This window comes from Odocoileus virginianus, unplaced genomic scaffold, assembly GCF_023699985.2.
Source record: "Odocoileus virginianus isolate 20LAN1187 ecotype Illinois unplaced genomic scaffold, Ovbor_1.2 Unplaced_Contig_28, whole genome shotgun sequence".
Taxonomy (NCBI): Eukaryota; Metazoa; Chordata; class Mammalia; order Artiodactyla; family Cervidae; genus Odocoileus; species Odocoileus virginianus.
In genome coordinates, this window is record NW_027224345.1 from 443,088 (window position 1) to 457,279 (window position 14,192).

The following is a 14,192-nucleotide window of genomic DNA, read 5'->3' on the forward strand; positions in this document are numbered from 1 at the left end:
TGAGGTGGAGATGGGTGTGCAGGAAGTTTATTAGGGAGGATCTCAGGATCTGCAGCTTTGGAAAGAGGGTGAAGAAGCAGGGTTGTGTGGGTGGGACAAAGTGCACTGCTGTCCTAAGGCCTTGCTCAGTCAACCTAAGTGGGAGGCTCTGGCTCTGAGCCGGCAATTCAGAGTTGGCCTGACTGGGGATGAAAGAGCCAGCCTAGGAAGAAGGTATGACATTTGGCAAGGAATCCCCACAGATTCCCCAAAGCAAAGGAATCCCCAAGGAAAGCAAAGAAATCCCCAGAGCAGTACAATGCTGCCTAAGGCAGCTCTGTAAGCACTTAGGAGACTAAATTGTTTGTCCCTGAGGTGAGATCTGGGCAGCACATCAGTGTCTGCTATGAGGAGACTGCCTGGCAAAGGAGACCTCCATGAAGGGCGAGGCTATAGGCAGATGTTAGAGGGGTTTTCGAAGAGGAAAGCATCAGTTTTGAATTCAGATGCCTGGCTGCTCTCCCATTCTGAGCTCTAATCTCTATTCCAACTTGTCTCCTCAGGCAGTGACCTTTGAGGGCCACTGATGGGTCAGCCTTTAGTTTAGGTGCTTTCGACAATCCACAACACTACTCCCAACTTTATCTCCTAGGATACTTTCATTGCATACATTTCAATACAGACAGAATGGAAATATTCTGAGCACAGTTTATCAATGAGGAATCCTGGGTTCAGAGAAGAGACCCAGCTAAGTTGTGATGACGTAGGCTCAGAGCCAGCTCTGTCCAGCCCCAGGTCCCACCCTCTGTGTCCCTGGTGACACAGCTGCCCAGACTTTCTTTCTTTTTTTTTTTTTTTTTTTGCTGCCCAGACTTTCAAGTGATTTGCTTTGTGATCAAATGGACTAATATGTTTCTTCTCATTATTGCCAAACCAGTTTGTTCCCCATGCCCACCAATCAGTTTCCAGATGAGGCCGTCTCAATCCTGCAAATCACAAAATGCACTTTTACTTAGTTGATGCAACATAAAATCGCCCTTCCTCTCCTGGAAAGCTGCTCTCTTTGGAAGGGAGCAGAGCCCTCTTGCACCTGAGCCTCCCCAGTTTGGGGAGACATGGGAGGCTGAAGCCAGTCTGGCTGAGTTAAGCTTGAGTTAATCTTATTAACCTGTGAGATCAATTGACTGAAGGCACCAGGCAAGTGACAGCACAGGCATTAATTCAGTAGTGACCAGAGCAGCCTGACAGCCAGGGACTGATTTATCAGTCCTTTTAATGGATGGGATTGCATTTAGCTAATTGAGTCTGAGACTGGCATGAATATGCCCTCTCTTCAGGCAACCCCCTTGTGACATGGTGCTCCTGGGTGGATGTCCTACAGAGGGAATAGGGAGGGAAGAAGAACAGGTAGCAAGTAATGCCCCCTACCTGTAAGGACACTGTAAGGACTGGTTTTGGGACCCAGGTACCTAACTTGCATGCTGCTCTCAGGAGGAAGTGTTTCCCAAATGTGATTCTCACACCAGCAGGATAAGCATCCCTTGGCGACTTGTGAGAAATGCAGAATTTTGGACTCTACTCCAAACCTACTCAATTATAAACTCTGGGAGCGGGGCCCAGCGATTTGTGTTTTAAGAGGCCCTCCATGGAATTCTGATTCTCAGTAAAGTCTGAGACTCACTGAAGGAGTTATGAGCACAAACTCTGGCACCAGGCAACCTGTTACTAGCTATGACTTTGGACAAAAGACCTAACTTTTCAGTATCTCAGTTTCTTCATCTGTAAAATGGGGGCTATAATAGTACCTGCCTTACAGGGTTCACAACAACCCTGCAAGATTAAACTTGCAAAGTGCCTAGACCAACGTCTGGGACATGGTAAGGAGCTATATTTATAAATGTTGTTTTTGTTGTTGTTCAGTCACTAAGTCATGTCCAATTCTTTGTGACCCCATGGACTGCAGCACACCAGGCCTCCCTGTCCCTCACCATCTCCTGGAGTTTGCCCAAGTTCATGTCCATTGAATTGGTGATGCCATCCAACCATCTCATCCTCTGCCACCCTCTTCTCCTTTTGCCTGGTGTAACATTTATAAATGTTAACAGCTGTTATTGTTGGAAATAATGGAGCCTAGGGCTTCTGTCTGCTCCTTCAGCATGACAGTGATTCTAAGTAAAAAACAGGGTCATAAAGTTTCTATGATTTGATAAGTAAAAAAAAAAATGGTACAAAATTGTATCTTTACTGTTATTGTACTTATGTAAAACTATGTATGCACATGAACAGGGTAAAATCATGGGCGATTTCTTTCTCTAATCACAAACATTTGCATGTGGTTAAATATATCTTTGGAATCAAAATATTAAATAAATCCGATTAGACAGGAAAAATGTATTGCGTCATAGATAACCAATGGGTGGAGTTGAAGAAAAGACTGCTCTAGAGCACTCAAGGTATAGGACTGCCATATGTTGTCCCTGTCTCCATTCAGGTACAGGAGGGCAAAACTCAAAGTCCCTCAAGGTTAAAATTGAAGAGATGTGAGCCAGAGTCTGGTCCAACTAAAGAACCTCAATAATGGCACCAAAGATGGCTGGGAGGTGGGCATGAGGGCTGGACAGTGAACTCATCCTCAGAAAGGGAGAAACATTCCAGCTGAGACTCAGCATGGTCTTGGAAGCTCAGACCTTGCTGATTTATTGGAAAAGTTTGAATATTTGGTGAGAGCTTCAACTAGATCTCCATCTCTAAAGGAATAAGTCCAGCTAGCTGGCACGTCTATATCCCCATCTTTCCACCTACATATATATTTAGGTACCAGGGGACTCCTGATTGGACTGTAAAATCCTGGCATAAGGTCAAAATAGCTGACTTTAGGATCAAGGTCTAGGTCAGATTACTGGGGTAGGTAGGTAGTAAACTTCAGGCACGTATGCTACTCTCAGCTCTACTTTCCTCTTTTAAACTCTGCTACTTAGAACAACAACTCTCCAGTTAGAGTTTACTAAGATCTCTACAAGCAGTATTTCTTTGTACCTTGGTAACAAGTTTACTTTTAAATGGTAACATATCTGTTGATACATGGTCACTATGGAATCTACTAAGACATACTAGAATTTCTGCAGTTTATCAATTAGCTACCATGATCTTGGGCTTCCCTCGTGGCTCAAAGGTAAAGAATCCGTAAGAGACACAGCTGATCCCTTGAAGAAGGAAATGGCAACCCACTCCAGTATTCTTGCCTGCAGAATCTCATGGACAGAGTGGCCTGGCACAAAATGGCTGAAAATAGTCAGATAAGACTTAGCCACTAAACAACAACAACCCTGATCTCATCTTGTGGCCTTTGTTTTGACACTTGAGTATGATATTGTGGTACACTTCTGACTTACAAAGGTTCTTTTTCATGTTTATAACAGCTTTATTGAGACATAATGCATGCATTTACCGTACAGTTCACACATTTTAAAATGTACAATTCCGCAGATTTTAGTATGTTTAGAGTTGTGCGACTGAACAACAAGAACAAGAGTTCTGCAGCGATCACCCCAATCTTGGAACATTTTCAGTACCCTGAAAGAAACCTTAAACCCCTTCCCAGCCCTAGATAACCACTAATCTACTTACTATCTCTATGGATTTGCCTATTCTGGGCATGCCGTGTAAATAAAATCATTCACTATGTGGCCTTTTCTGTCTGGCTTCTTTGGTGTGGCATAAGGTTTTCAAGGTTTATTGATGTTGTAGTATGTCTCATTACTTCTTTCCCTTTTATGACTGGATCAGTTCAGTTCAATTCAGTTACTCAGTTGTGTCCAACTCTTTGTGACCTCATGGACTGCAACATGCCAGGTTTCCCTGTCCTTCACCATCTCTCAAAGTTTGCTCAAACTCATGTCCTTTGAGTTGGTGATGCCATCCAACCATCTTGTCCTCTGTCGTCCCCTCTCTTCCTGCCTTCCATCTTTCCCAGCATCAGGATCTTTTCCAATGAGTCAGCTCTTCTCATCAGGTGGCCAAAGTATTGGCATTTCAGCTTCAGCATCAGTCCTTCCAATGAATATTTAGGGTTGATTTCCTTTAGGATTGACTGGTTTGATCTCCTTGCTGTCCAAGGGACTCTCAAGAGTCTTCTCCAACACCACAGTTCAAAAGCATCAATTCTTCAGTGCTCAGCCTTCTTTATGGTCCAGCTCTCACATCTGTACATGACTACTGGAAAAACCATAGCTTTGACTATATGGACCTTTGTCAGTAAAGTAATGTCTCTGCTTTTTAATATGCTGTCTAGGTTGTGTCACAGCTTTTCTTCCAAGGAGCAAGCATCTTTTAATTTCATGGCTGCAGTCACCATCTGCAGTGATTTTGAAGCCCAAAAAATAAAGTCTGTTACTGTTTCCATTGTTTCCCCATCTATTTGCCATGAAGTGATGGGACCAGATGCCATGATCTTAGTTTTTTGAATGTTGAGTTTTAAGCCAGCTTTTTCACTCTCCTCTTTCACCTTCATCAAGAGGCTCTTTAGTTCCTCTTTGCTTTCTGCCATAAGAGTGGTGTCATCTGCATATCTGAGGTTATTGATATTTCTCCTGGCAATCTTGATTCCAGCTTGTGCTTCATCCAGCCCAACATTTCACATGATGTACTCTGCATATAAGTTAAATAAGCAGGGTGACAATATACAGCCTTGACAACAACAACTAGTCTGTTGTTCCATGTCCAGTTCTAACTGTTGCTTCTTGACCTATATACAGGTTTCTCAGGAGGCAGGTAAGGTAGTCTGGTATTCCCATCTCTTTAAGAATTTTCCATAGTTTGCGATCCACACAGTCAAAGGCTTTAGCATACGACTGGATAGCATTCCATTGTATGGCTACACCATATTTTGTTTATTTTTTTATCTATTCGTCAGCTGATGCACATAGGTTGCTTCCTCTTTTGGCTATTGTAAATAATGTGGCTATAAATATTCATTTACAAGTTTTTGTGTGGATGTGTATTTTCATTCCACTTGGGTGTATGCCTAGTAATGGAAATACTGGATTGTATGACGACCCCATATTCAACATTTTGAGGGACTGACCATTTTCCAAAGCAGCTGCACTATGCTACATTCCCACCAGCAATGTGTAAGAGTACCAATTTTTTCACATCCTCATCAACATTTGTCTGACTTTGATTCTAGTGGGTGTGGAGTGGGACCTCACTGTGTTTTTTATCTGTATTCTCCTAATGACTAATGATATTGAACATCTTTTATGTGCTCATTGGCCATTTGTATATCTTGGAGAAATGTCTATTCAGATCTTTTACCCATTTTTGAATTCAGTTATTTGTCTTTTTACTACTGATTTGTAAGAGATGTTTATATATTCTGGATACAAGTCTTTACCAAATACATGGTTTGCAAATATTTTCTAGCATTCTGGAAGGTATTTACTTTTATGTATTTATTTATTTATTTTTGTCTGCCTTAGGTCTTTGTTGCAGTGCATGGGCCTTCTCCATCTGTGGCAAGTGGGCGCTGCTCTTTAATTGTGGTGTGTGGGCCTCTCGTGGTGGTGGGTTCTCTTTGTTGTGGAGCACAGGCTCTAGAGTGTGCAGGCTTTAGTAGTTGTGGCACGTGGGGTCAGTAGTTGTGGGGCACAGACTTAGCTGCCTCGTGGTATGTGAGATCTTCCTGGGCCAGGGATGGAACCTGTGTCCCCTGTATTGGCAAATGGATTATTAACCACTGGATGGCCAGAGAACTCCAGGCTTTTTTACTTGATCAATGGCATTATTTATAACACAATTTTTTAAAATTTTAATAAATTCTAGTTTATCTATTTTTTTTTGTTATTTGTTCAATGTGTCACAACTAAGCAACTGTTGTGTAATCCAAGGTCTCAGAAATTTACATATATATTTCCTTCTCAGTTTTATAGTTTTAGTTGTTATGTGTAAGTCTTTGATCTAAATTGAGTTTAATTTTGTGTAAGTGTAAGAAAGAATTCCCAAGTTCATGCTTCTACATGTGGAGATCCAGTTGTCCTAACACCACTTGTTGAAAAGACTATTCTTTCCCCATTGAATGAATTTGGCACCCTTGTCAAAAATCATTTGGTCATGAGTATGAGTTTATTTTTGGATTCTCAATTCTGTTCCATTGATGTATATGCTACCCTTATACTAGTAGCACATTATTTCAATTACTGTGCATGTGTGCTCAGTTGTGTCCAACTCTTTGCAACCGCATGGACTGTAGCCCACCAGGCTCCTCTGTCCGTGAAATTTTCCAGGCAAGAATACTGGAGTGGGTTGCCATTTCCTACTCCCAGTAGCTTTGCATAGAGTCTTGAAATTGGTGGGAAGTGTGAGTCCTCCAACTTTGTTCTTTTTTAAGTTTGTTCGGGTCCCTGGAATTTCCATATGAATTTTAACCTCAGTCTGTCAATTTCTACAAGGAATTCAACTGGACTTCTATCCAAATTGCATTCAATCTGTAGATCATTTTGGAGAGTATTGATGTCTTAACAATGTTTAGTATTTGGTCTTTCCATCTGTTTCATTCTTCTTTCTTTTGTAAGTTTTCAGTGTACAAGTCTGGCACCACTTTTGTTTAATTTTTTCTAAGTGTTTTATTCTTTTGATGATATTGTAAAAGGAGTTATTTTCTTAATTTTACTTCAGATTGTTCATTACATGTATATAACAATACAATTATATATTGATTTCATATCCTACAACTTTGTTGAATTCATCCATTACTTTGAATAGTTTTTTTTTTTTTAATTTTATTTTATTTTTTTTTCCGAATTTATTTTTATTAGTTGGAGGCTAATTACTTTACAGCATTGCAGTGGTTTTTGTCATACATTGAATTAGCCATGGATTTACATGTATTCCCCATCCCGGTCCCCCCTCCCACCTCCCTCTCCACCCCATCCCTCTGGGTCCTCCCAGTGCACCATACTTTGAATAGTTTTTAGTGGATTCCTTAGAATGTCTACATACAGGATCATGTCATTTGTCCTTCTTCCTTTCCAGTCTTTCCAGTGCCTTTTATTTATGTTTCCTATCAAATTGCTCTAGCTAGAACCTCCAGTACAATGTTGAGCAGAAGTGGCGAGAGAGCATACCCTTGTCCATTCCTGGTCTTGAGGGAAAACTTCTAGCATTTCACTATTTTGATGTTCTTGTGGGTTTTTCACAGATGCCCTTTGTCAACTTGGAAAACTTTCTATTTCTATTGGTTGAGAGTATTTTTTTTTTTATCATGAAAGGGTGTTGGATTTTGTCAAATCCTTTCTCTGTGTCTTTTGAAATAATTATGTTTTTGCTTTTTATTCTATTGATATGCTGCATTTCATAAAATTATTTTCAAATGTTACAACAACTGTGCATTCCTAGGATAAATCCTACTTGGCCATGAGGTGTGGTCCTTTTTTTAATTTATTTATTTTTAATTGAAGGATAATTGCTTTACAATATTGTGTTGGTTTCTGCCATACATCAACATGAATCAGCCATAGGTATACATATGTCCCCTCCCTCTTGAACCTCCCTCCCACCTCCCACCCCATCCCACCCCTCTAGGTTGTCACAGAGCCCCAGTTTGAGTTCCCTGAGTCACACAGCAAATTCCCACTGGCTATCTATTTTACATATGGTAATGTGTATGTTGCTGGATTTGGTTTGCTCATATCTTGTTGAGGATTTTTGTGTCCATAATAATAAGAGATATCAGTCTGTAGCTTTTTTGTTATGTTTTGTGTCTATTTTTGTTACCAGGATAATACTGGCCTCATAGAATGAGTTGAGAAGTATTACCTCATCTTCTACATTTTGAAAGAGTTTTTTAAGAATTGACATTAATTCTTATTTAATTATTTGGTAGAATTCATCAAAGAAGCCATCTGTGTCTGGGCTTTTCTTCATGGGTAGTTTTGATTATTAATTCAATCTCTTTACTTACAACAGATTTATTTGGAGTTTTTGTTTCTTCTTTGTGTCTTTTCAATAGTTTGTGTCTTTCTAAGAATTTATGTATTTCATCTAACTTGTATAATTTATTGTCATACAATTGTTCATAGTATTCTTTTATAATCTTTTTTATTTCTGTAAGGTGGATTGTAATGTCCCCTTTTTAATTTCTGATTTAAGTAATTGGGATCTTCTCACTTTTATTCTTGGTCAATCTAGCTAATCAAAATTCTTTTGAATTCTCATTTGATCCTCAGTTTCTTTCTGCCTATGTTTGGGAGACTTGGCCAACCTAAGAACATACATATATTTCTTTTATAATCAAAAGAATAAGTCTTCTTCACCTTCCAGCACATGAAGCTCTCAATCTAAACCCCCAAAGCATACTATTCTGTTCCCTTGGCTAACTGAGGCAGATTCATTGTGAACCAGCCTCTTTATTAGCCCCTGGCTATGGTTCATAAGACTATCACAATCTCAACCACTCATTTTAGAAATTAAGCTGCAGTCCTTTTAGCACACTGGCCATAAGCCAAGTATTGCTCATTTCTGAATAAATATAGGGACCGGGGAAGAGCAGAAGGCAGCAGACCCAGGCTAGCTAGAAGCCCCAAGCAAAGCATTGTGAGTAGACCTGAGGCCTGGTCTTGATAAACAGTGCTCTTTGAGTCTTGAATGGGAACAGAGGCAAGTTAAAAAGGCCAGAGACCTACTGCTGTTCTGACCATTTGTCTCCTTAGCCATGGCACCCAGACTGTGCTGCCCTGGTTGGCAGGAATTCAGCTGACAGGTGGCAAAGTCAGGAAGCCAGGAAAAAGCATTTGGTGTTTTGGGAAAGTGCCAGTTTTGACTGATGGTCTGGGGTGCATAGCACAGTTGGTGATCTTTCCCCTCTCTGCAAGCCTTAAGTCTGGCTGGGGTGTTGGGGGTAGAAGCATCTATTATCTCAGAAAATGTCTTTGAGCCAATAAAATGTTCACTTAAAGATTATTTCCAGACTAATAGGAAATCTGTATGTGCAAGCAAGTCCAAATTTTAAAAGGGAGCAAAACCCACTGAGATTTCACTGGAAAGGAAGTGGCAACAAATCAACTCTTAGGGATGAGTGTGTGGTGAGCTTGAAACTCAAACCAAGTGTGACAGCCTCAGCCCCACCCTGGGCTGCTGACTCAGGACCAAGAGGAAGAAGGAGCTGCCAGACCATGATTTCTGTAAACAGTTCTTGAAAGAGAAACCACACACTTGTCTTTCTGCCAGCCCCCAGCTTCTCCTTAGAGTTTCAAATGCAGCTATTGTCTTTTCTGTGACACCGTAGGGCAGGGCTTCTCAACTTGAGCTCTGTGGACCTCCAAGCAGTGTGTGGAAAGAATTTAGGGGGTCTATGAACTTGGATGGGAAAACTATTTGATCCTTTTCCACTAATCTCTAACAGAAATTTAGCATTTCCTCAAATTGGGAATGTAGGCAGCAAGCCATAATAGTATTAACAGTATCTGTGACTTTATCTGCGATCAAAATCACAAATATTTTCATATCAGATTAGAGTTATTGTATCTCCAAAAAGTTATTTATGCTCATCATTACTTCAAAACCTCTAATCTATAGACTTGCCACTCACTCTTGTAACTTAATGCATTATTAAAGTAATATAACTAGATCACAATTTCTTAAAAGTATTCTTATAACCATTTCAATATGATTCATTTCCTTTGTAATTCTACACATTATATTTTATGCATCTGAAAACCATATTCTGAGGCGTCCAGAGGTTTGACCAAACTGCTAGAGGGACCGATGACCAAAAAGAGACTGAGACCCTTGCCCTATATCTTATATATATATATATATGTATATGTATATATATATATATATATATATGTATATGTATATATATATATACATATATACTATTACTATCTCTGTTTTTAGAAAAAGGAAACTGGAGCTTAGAGAGGTGAAATGACTGACCCAAGGATACGTACAAGGAAATGGTAGAGCCAGAGTTCAAAGCCAGGTCTGTGTGACTCTCAAGGCCAGCAGAGGTCTCTCTTCAGCACATGGCTGATTAGAAGCAACTGCCTGTCTCCCCCAAACAGATGGGGACCATCAAGAGGGTAGTCATTTGGGGATGAACAATAAGCTCTGCACACTCCTGAGTTCTCTTCCCCAACTTATTCCTACTGTCCATACCTCCAGCTTGATGGGGGGAAGAGGGTGCTTCCAGCTCCACTTGCATACCATCAGCCCACAGCCAGATCTCAGGAGACAGGTCCTCCCATCCTCCAAAAGTCTACAGCCAGTGCAGCGCCTACATGTGAAGGGGACAAATGAATACCAAGCTCATTTAGGGTCATGAACTAGCCTCTACTCAAGCCTTACAGAGCATTGGAGTTGGGGCAAGGGGAGCGACTGGGGATTCAGAAATGCATGAGCTTGTCTGGGCAGTGAAAGCAGCATCGAGAAGGAAGTGGTCTGGGAGCAGAGGAGATCACCAGTTGGAGTGGGGCCAGGAGTGCTTATGAATTTTTAAGGCAGAGGGAATAGGGCATGCAAAGGGCCAGAGGCATAAAAAAGTCTGGTATGTAAGGAAAGAAGAAAGTAATTCAGAATGTCTGGGGTTTTGATTGAATGGAAGAGGGAAGAAGGTTGGCATGGGCAGATGAGATGGTAGTTTATTTATAACCAGATAGTGAGGAAGGCTGCAGACATGAAATTAAAAGATGTTTGCTCCTTGGAAGAAAAGTTATGACCAACCTAGACAGCATATAAAAAGCAGAGACATTCATTACTTTGCCTACAAAGGTCCATATAGTCAAAGCTATGGTTTTTCCAATAGTCATGTATGGATGTGAGAGTTGGACCATAAAGAAGGCTAAGTGCCAAAGAATTGATGCTTTTGAACTGTGGTGTTGGAGAAGACTCTTGAGAGTCTCTTGGACTGCAAGGAGATCAAACCAGTCAATCCTAAAGGAAATCAGTCCTGAATATTCATTGGAAGGACTGATGCTGAAGCTGAAACTCCAGAATACTTTGGCCACCTGATGTGAAGAGCTGACTCATTAGAAAAGACCCTGATGCTGGGAAAGATTGAAGGCAGGAGAGAAGGGGATGACAGAAGATGAGATGGTTGGATAACATCACCGACTCAATGGACATGAGTTTGAGTAAACTCCAGGAGTTGGTGATGGACAGGGAGGCCTGGTGTGCTGCAGTCCATGGGGTTGTGAAGAGTCGGACACAACTGAATGACTGAACTGAACTGAGTGAGGAAGATCAGAGCCTGGTCCACAAGTCTTCCAATAGAGGAAGGAGAGCCGTTGAAGGGTTTTTATATAGCAGCAACAGGACCAGATTTGCCTGTTCAAAGAACCATGCCCACCCAACCCCACAACCAAGCTGCAGAAGGTGGATTGATTAGAAGGGGTAGAGACTAGAGGCTGGTTAGACCAACAGGTGGCGCTACTATAAAGAACCTGCCTGCCAATGCAGGAGACAAAAGAGACTCAGGTTCGATCCCTGGGTCGGGAATATCCTCTGGAGAAGGAAACGGCAACCCACTGCAGTATTCTTGCCTGGAGAATCCCATGGACAGAGGAGCCTGGTGAGCTATTGTCCATGGAGTTGTAAAAGAGTCGGACACGACAGAGCAACTAAACAACAACAAACAAGACCAACAAGGAGGCTACTTAAGTAGTCGACGGAGAGATGAGGCGGGGCTAAACTGGGAGGGGAGGAGTCTGGAACTTCTGACATTCCCTCTGGCTCTGCCTCTGCTCTGAGTGGTGAGGAGGAGGTGGGACCAGGACCACAATTGCTGGGGGCACTTGCCCTCCTCAAGTTTCATTGTGTTTGGAAAGTCTTCTTCAGGCCAGAAGACAATCGCCATGAATTCACAGGCTAACACCTCCAAGCGCAGGATAAACAGCCAGGGCCCTATTTTCTGGCCCTGCCCTCCTAGGAGAGTAACTGAGGTGAGGGGTCCCAGCTCTACCCCTCTGCGTGGCAGGCAGGAAGGAGAGAGGGGCCTCGAAGAGCAGGTCAGAGCCTGCCCTCAGTCAAAGGAAATATCCACCCTCCTAGGCCTTTCAGAGACTGTTTTCTTCCAAGTAGGTCCCACTGTTACCAGGGCAACGAAGAACCCTGGGCTTTGTGTTTCTGTCTGTGGAGTCCCTGGGGAGAAGTGATCTGTGGAGCTTTCCCTAGTCTAGGCAGGAAGCAGGAAGTGCTAGCCGGAGGTGGAGCCCCTACTCCCATTTAGAGATAATCTCTTGCCTTGTTAATGCCTTTCTCCATCCCCTGGGCGGCCTGGGCGGCCTGGGCGGGGCCAAGGCCCCAGGGAAGTCAGTTCTGGCAGCCTAGGCTCTGGTGGACCTGGTTTCTCAAGGCTAGGCCCATCTTATGGCACACCTCTCTCAGGAAGTGCAATCTGAGCAAGTGTCCTGGAGGGGGAAGCTCACACTAGGCCATGCTACATGCTGGGGGATCACTGCACAAATATTTCTTGATCCCATACTACATGCTAGTGCAGGATCTCCAGGCTGGCTCCTGCTCTGGGGAGCTCTGTGGGAAGGCTCAGAACCAAACTGGCCATTAAATGTCACCTGAGCTGGTTGGTCCCCAAGGCTCTTTTCTGCACTGGGCTGGGCTAGTCATTAGAATTGCCTAGGGAGCTTTTTAGAAATAAAAATTCCTGGAGATTCTGATTCCACCAGTGTGGGTGTGAGTGGAGGGTGGAGGCTAAGAGTTCTGGATGTCTAATTGCTAGACCTTACAGTTGAACTCTGCAGTTGGAGCAAGTGACCTTAAGCTACCTCTTCTGGGCTTTTGTTTTATTTCCTTGTTTGGGGCATGCAAATGGACTTCTGTGAGATACAACCTGGTCACTTTCATTGGGCAGCCAGGATCCCAGGTAGGGCCTGCCATCTCATGAGTCCTGCATGCACTCTGTTGCAGCAGCCCTGAAAGGTATTAGCATTTCTGGCACCCATGGCACTCTGCTGATTCATCCTGAGCCATCACCACCTCAGGCCCCCATCAACTTTCAGATTTTTTTTCACACCTTTCTTCTCATCCACATCTTCCCCACTCAGGCTTCTGCAGATGGTTTTGTGAACTTAACTGCAAGATCTCACAGGGGCACCTAGTAAAGGTCATTTAAGCACATCCTTCTAAGTTAGATTGGGAGGGGGTGGCTCCTGATTCCATTTTGGAGGGGGTCCTCTAGTCCTCTAACTTAATGCCATTTGCTAATGCCCTTGGCAGCCTACCTCTAGGTCTCCATCCAGCAGCCCATGTATTCACTCACTTCTTTGTTTATGTACTAAACTAGGGTTGTGGTCCTACTGTGTGGATCCCGAAATGCTAATACCTGTGCTGGATAGCTGTGTGCTGGGCCCAGGGGACTATATGGATGAGGAAGCTATGTCCTAAGCAGGATTGGGAGTCACACAGGGTCCCAAATCCAATCAGTGGTGTGACCAGACTGGAATACGGGGCTCTTTTTCCTGTACTCACAGGGCTCCCCACTGCAAGGGTTGGCAAGGCTGAGCCTGCTCTTACTTGCCCCCACCTCCTTTGACAGGCCATCACAAATGCAATCTGAGATCACCTAGCTCTCCCTGAAATGGCATGAGAAACTCCATTGGGTGCTGGAGACTTTATCTGATCCCCGGAAGCAGAAAAGGGAGCTCCAGTACTCACTGATGCTGCTCATGGCCCCACAGCCTTGTCCCTCCCCCAAAGGGGCAGTTGTCAGCCACACACTCATGCATACTCATCTTCATAAACTCAGCCCTGCCACTGGCCTGCCTTGCTCTTCAGGCCCTTCCTTGAAGGACGGAGCTGGCTGGTTCTGGAGTTTCCAGAGATCAGGCACCTGGTTGCTTTGGCAAAGACCCAGAATCCGGTCAGGTTGAGGCTTGAGCGTGACAGGGGGCTTTCTTGGGAAAAGGCTTGGAGTATCAGAGTTGAGAGAGTATAGATCTGGGAGTCACAAAGACCCAAGTCCACCATGCAACCTAGTATTTCTGAAATTCAGGTCCCTCAGTTCTATAAGAAGACGCCATTACCTTCTTCACTGAGTGTGGGAATGAAATGTGGTCAAGGTGCCTGGCACACGGTCAGAAACAAGCTAGTTTCCTCCCTCTTTTCTCCCTCCCTCCCTTTGTTCCTTCCCCATAAAGAGGCAAAGCAAGCGCACATCTGATGCCGGGCTTTGTTTCTCACAGCATGTCTGTACGGTGGTGGGC

At 43.2% G+C, this 14,192-nt stretch overlaps 1 protein-coding gene across 5 annotated transcripts in view; it reads left to right on the plus strand.

The window, feature by feature from the left end:
- NHSL2 (NHS like 2) overlaps positions 1 to 14,192 on the plus strand; it is a 312,686-nt gene that overhangs the window by 271,543 nt on the left and 26,951 nt on the right. The gene's annotated exons all lie outside the window — the stretch shown is intronic.